Below are 6,446 nucleotides of genomic sequence, written 5' to 3' on the forward strand. Positions count from 1 at the left end.
GTAACGAGTGACCGACAAGTAGAGTTAGCTAGACACGCACTTGAATCAATAGCGACGTAGCGTCCCGGTATTGTAAGGTGAATGGGGTTTGTCGATTTCCAAATTTCCATACTATATTTATATATATTGCTTTACATTGGATAGATGTATCAATTTATTTTAAATGTGATTTGTGGACAGCATGAGCTGGTAGATATCCTAGGAATTTGTGAATGTCAAAGTATTTGAAATTGTCTTGATCATATATATATATATATATAAGTTATGTACGTAAAGGATTTTAAAATTGGGAAATAAGCTTTTTACTACAATTTCTATCAAAATGTGCCTTATTGATTGTGTGATGCACATTCATGAATGAATTTCATACTCACTATGCTGATTTGACATCTAAACCTCATGAAAAAGGTTTATAATGTAAAGTCTTACAAAAAAGAGGTTTTATCATGTTACTGTGATCGATATTTTGAAAATGATTTGAAATGATCCTTTCAAAACCTAATTTGGCTTTTTAATAGTTTTATCAAACTGGGAGATTCGAGAGTAGCCTGGTTGTCACTTCGATTAAGTGTGACACTTGTTCACAAGTTAGCTCTAGCTAGAGAACCTTTGGGTCGTCGGTAGGCTGTTAGACATAACTGGGGCAATGGTCCATGATATATGTGGCAAGGCCATGGGTTGATATATGTGGCTAAGCCACAAGTGATATACCCAGTTACGACCTCCTAATTTCTCCAATGTTAGCTAACGTCGTAGAGATTGCCATGGCTGTGGGGATCTGGTGGAGTGAAGCTCCCGAATGTTATTACGTGGAAGTGGGTCCACAAGTTTTTTATTTCTATTACCTACTCGAGAGTGATATCTCTTTGGGTTTTCATGTACGTAGTTTTTCGCATGGTGAGAAATACTAGATTTTTCACAGCTCCCCTATTTGATTAAAAGCTTTCAGTGCTTTAAATATTGATTATGAATTAATGACGTGTTTAATACCTCGGGGATGAGATGATTTATGAGCTTGTGTAAAAGCTTTAATAATGTTTGATTTTATGGAAGCGTGCTTGCTTATGTTAATTCGATTTTAAGTAAAAGACATTAAATGATTTCGACGATAGAAATCTTTCACTCAAATTGGTTTTGAGACAATGATGGTTAAATGATTTCTTGCATAAAAATCCTTGGTTTTATACGTAAGGCACAAATGTCCCTTTGCTTTTAAATGGTTTATATGTTCTTATATTTTTATATATTCAAATCTTTTGTGTTGACTTATTTCCCATCTACGCTCTACTCCAAGAGTTGATGATCACTGAGTCTGTGAGACTCACCCCCCTTATCTTCCTTTTGCAGATAGGTAATCAGCTCAAGTTCATTGCTCAACACCTCGAGACATGCTACAACATAGGTAATAACATCTCTTAGACTTCCACTCCAAGTCACTCCGCTGCATAAAGGTCGTGTTCTATAAAATAGTTAGACTTATAATGATTATCAGTCTATCAGAAGTGTATTTTGTTAAAAACTCTAAGGTTGTGTATTGGATGTTAAGTGTGAAGTTGGAACACATGAGGATATTGTAACTAGATGCTATACTTTACTTGTAATCGTTTATTTGGTTTAAGTCAACAAAAGCATCATTATTACTAGTCGATTTATAAATGTATTAGAATGTTTGATTAAATTATCTAGAATCTCAACTAAGGCTTGTTCAGGATTTGATGAGTTCACTCGCAAGTCTTGGACGTCGGTAATGATCAGGGAAGAGGTCATTACAATATCTGTGCATTTCAAATAAAAATGAATGTGTATAATCAAATCAATGTTTCAAATAAAAATGAATGTTTATAATCAAATCTAAGTATTTCTAATGAAAACGAATGTTTATAAAGCTCAGTAGTTAAAAACAATCCATTTATAGTTATGAAGCCTTTACGTTTCCAAATTACGGTTTCCAAACATAATCAAATAGTATCAAGTATTTCAAGCAAAAGTAATTTTTTGTAAAACTCAGTAGATAAAACAAAACTATTTATATTTTAAAATTGTGAAAATTCAAATACAAGCCTTAAGTAGTGATACTTTTGTTACTTTTCAACGAGAATGCAATTCTAGGAATTTATAAAGAACAAGTATCAATACATTTTTCATATAGATTGATAGTTTTTTCACAAAACTGAATTGTTTAGCCTAGAACACGATTCCATGTCCTTCAACAAGTCTATAGTCCATTATATACAAGTATCCAAAGTTTTAACATCTAAATCAAGTATAATTCCAATCCAAAAGGGTTTTCTTGAAAACCAACATTGAAATCCATATTAATCAAAGAATTGAATTTCCAAAACGACACAAATCTCTAAGTTTCAATCTAAACATCAAATAATCATTTTGTAATTTCTGGAGCTCTAAATTAAAAAGAACTATCAAACAAAGAAAGTCCGAGCATTATGCCTTTGACTATATAACAAAGGGTAGAATTATATCCACTATCAAGCAAACAAAGTTATGTCGTAGCACCAAGATGGTCTAGTACATATAGTCACTAACCTCAAAGGATACGAAGCATTGTGCACAATGGCTGAAGTTTGCTATCGCTAGCTATAGGTCCTTAACTTAATAAGCTCCACTAAAACATTTTACAAGTTCAAAGTTAACCAAAATTCATTTCAAAGCAAAAGGGTGAATCTATTCACCAACAAAATCAAGAGTTCAAATAAGGATATTTCATTATCATCAATCTATACCATCATCTCAAAGTCAAAGTGACCCAATGCTATGGTCTATTTACAGGAAGTCATTTTTCATTTCAAATTTCAGAGTCATCAAATCAACCAAACAATCATAGACAAATATTCAAGGTTTGAGGAATCAAAACTTTCAAAGTGCTTGTTCCCCATGCACAAAACTAAATACATAATAGTATAGTTACGTAGCATATATAACTTTCATCAAAATATACTTTAAAACCATAGTTCACAACACAATCCTTATAGAACTCATGTTTCATCAAAAATACATTTTAATGCAAGATTGTAGAATGGGCATGCTTAATTATTCAAAATAATGAAATATGTCGAATCTACCCACCTTATTAAAGCGTGCCTTTCCTTTTAGCACCTTTCATCAAAAGCTCAACCTCTTCAAATACAAATTCTTCAACAACACATATCCACATACTTTTCACCATTAATACCTTTCATTTTAATCTTAACCAACATCAATAAACCTTTATCCTTTCCATAAAACATCTTCAATCATCTATCAATCTAAAAATCAACATTTATAATCTAATATAACTATGGGTTCTAGGAGTTAACTAACTAGTGCTTGGCAACTTTACCTTGGTGAGCTTTGATACTAAGAAAAACCACAAAACCTTGAGCTTAGAGTTTAATGAAAATTTGAAGAAACAAGTAATATTTTTTAGAAATGGAAATCAAAGATTTAAAAGTCTAAAGAGTTGAAAATGTCACCTTGTCGTTTAAAACTCAAACCAAGCTTCAAATCTTTAAAAATGATTTTGGATTGTAAATGAGTGTTTAGAAATTGCAAAAAATGGAGAGGCAGCTAGGAATGAGAACCCTCAGAGAATGTGCTATATTTATAGTGGGGATTGAAAAGATACCATTTTATCCTTTTTATTTTGAAATTTGACGTTGAAGTATCGACACTTTGGAAATAGAAAGGTTTTTCCGAGACATCTTGAGTAAAAGTCTCGATACTTTCAATAAAAGCCTCAATACTTCTCTGGGAAATTCATATGCCTCAATACTACATGAACAAGAATCAGGACTTGTTCATCAAAACCTATTTTTGGATTTCAAGTATCGATACTTGATCATTACTTTTGGTTCAAAATGCTATTTTTAAGTTCAGAACAAAACTTTTGACCTCCTAATGATCACAATTTTCAAGGAAACTCATTCGACTATCAAATCATGCATTTTCTAAGTTATAATTGTTCATAAATCATGTTCAAAAACGTCAAGTAAACTCACCAAGCTATGTTGCAAATCTAACTTTAATAGAAAAGTGGGGTTTCACATTAATTTAGCATGTATCCATGGGCCATAATTGATTTAGTCTATAGGAGCATGTCTAGGCAAAAAATCAAGTTTAAGTGGATAGTCATGAGTGACTAAGGAAAAACTTAATGATTTTGCATTTATATTTTGTAATTCGTTACCTACACAATTATATTGAACTAAGTGTTTGATATAGCCTTGAGCACAAGTACATTGGATGGAATGTCAAACATAGCTATATTATTATTTGAATATAAGGATCAAAGATGTTTGATTTTAATGTAGACAATTGGTTTAGGGGTACAAGATCAGATTTGGAGTTGCAATGTTATGTTATTTTGGTGGTAGCATAATATAACACTCCCAACTGATTCTTTTTAATCTGTTAGCATGCTCCATGTTTGTTTGTGTGCTTAATTTCTTGTATGAAAGATAGGGACAACTGTACGTTTTTCAAACACCCGAGCATTTGGTTCATTGGTTAGTGCATTATCCCTCCGCCTAAAGAGTAGGATTCGAATTTCTCCTTTCTCAATTATAATAAAAAAAAATAAAAACTATATGTTTTTCAAAGAGCACGTACATTGATGCCTAACACGTCTTATTGCAAAATGTTGGAATATGAATCATGTAGAATGGATCCAAATTTATTAATATACTTACATGAAAATATATTTAACTCTTGACTATTTTTAATATGATTGGAATATATGCTTTATAAATAGACATATAAATCATTATTTTTAATTTTTACTTAATGGTATGTCTTATGATACATATAAATCTTGAGAGCGAGAAGGTAGAAGGTAATTCATTAGCATAAAACATTTTGAGGAAAACCTTGTGAATGTGCCTTCATTCAGTATGAATTAATTGCTTTCCATAGACAAAGTAGTGCCTTTTGTGTATAAGCTCTGCATGCAGAGGAAGAGATGACAATAGAGAAAGATTTCATTGGAATGACAATCCAAAGTAGTATGGAAGCAGCTTTAGGGAGTTTTTTTTTTTCTTTTGACCTTTTGAAAAATCATTATGACCTGTAATGCTTATAGTTGGAATGGCTGAATTGACATAAATATCGCTCGTTTTATTAATTTATTATTTATGATTTTATTTGTTAATTTTATTGTATGAAATGAGTGTGACTTGATTCGTTATACCAAACTTAATAATTAACTTAATACGTATTGAAATTTTATTATATTTTGATATAAAATAATTAAAATAAAGACCTTTTGTAGTGAACAAGATAGCTAGCTTTCAAATGTACTTCTTTAAAAGAATATTAATGTCTTAATTCCAAAATAAATATCCATTTTTCTTTTCTAAACCATACCTAAAACATGTCTTACCATCCATCTTTAACATATACAACTCTTACTTATTTTATTTTTCATAATAAGTTTTAATAATTTTAACTCCCTCCTTTTTAAATTAAATATCTAACTTCTACTTTTAGTCGTTCCAAAACTATTTTAACTCTTTTCTTTGGAACATCTATAACACTTTTTTTTGCACAAGCTACATTAATTTTTACTAACATTTGTTTTGACCTTAAAAATTATATTTTATGAATATTATAGATTATTAAAAATATCAGAAACACTTTAAAGTCAAAAATATTTTTCTTAATATTCTTATAAAATTAAGCTTGAACAGTTCATTTGAAACCAAAAAGGTATAATCATTTTCTTATTAAAAACTAAAGTTTACAAATTAAAGAAAACAAAATCGAGTAAATTTTTATATTGATCATCTAATTTTAAAGGATAATATAAGTATAAATAATCAAAAGCTTATTTTCAAAAGTAAATAAACAAAAATTCATATGATTGACGAGATAGATGGAAACGTTTTAAGATCATTTGTCTTGGCGTAAAAGATCTTTTGTCAAAACATTACCATCATATTGGTACCAGTCAGCAATACCAGGAATTCTGAAAATAGAAGACTTGCTGTGAACCAAAACATTAGGGTAACACTATCCAGTGAGTCACAGGAAGGGTACCAACTAGGACAAGAATAAATTGGAAGACAAAAAAATGTAATTCCATGCAAAACAACACAAACAAAAACCTCTAAGAGCACTATTTAGCAGCTTGGCCTTCTTCTGCTGCAGCTTCAAACGTCTCACTACCCACAAGTTGTGGAACATCATCATCATCCTCTTCTTGAGTGGCGGTGGTTGCTTCAGCACCAGCAGTCGGTACCTGCTTCTGGAATTGCTCTGCCAACTTCCTCAAGTTGTCCAAGTTATCAGGCCCTAAAAATTTTAGAACAAGGGTCAAAAGCCGATATTCATTTGCAATCTGGAAACAACCACAATAAAAAAGAAATGAAGAAAAAACTAAACAGAGCCAGAGTGCATACCCAATTGGTTGATGATTCCGGGGAGAATATCTTGCAATTCTGGAATAAGGGAAA

General features: G+C 31.1%; 1 long non-coding RNA gene across 1 annotated transcript; it reads right to left on the bottom strand.

Moving 5' to 3' along the window:
- Positions 1 to 5,957: 5,957 nt before the first annotated feature.
- Positions 5,958 to 6,446, bottom strand: LOC149526516 (uncharacterized). The gene is made up of 2 exons (XR_016351924.1): positions 6,393 to 6,446; positions 5,958 to 6,285 (listed from the first exon to the last, which is right to left on the bottom strand). It is a non-coding gene; the product is annotated as an uncharacterized LOC149526516 (long non-coding RNA).

Source organism: Theobroma umbraticum, unplaced genomic scaffold (assembly GCF_002168275.2).
Source record: "Theobroma umbraticum cultivar Fairchild unplaced genomic scaffold, ASM216827v3 scaffold_89.0, whole genome shotgun sequence".
In the NCBI taxonomy this organism is placed as follows: domain Eukaryota; kingdom Viridiplantae; phylum Streptophyta; class Magnoliopsida; order Malvales; family Malvaceae; genus Theobroma; species Theobroma umbraticum.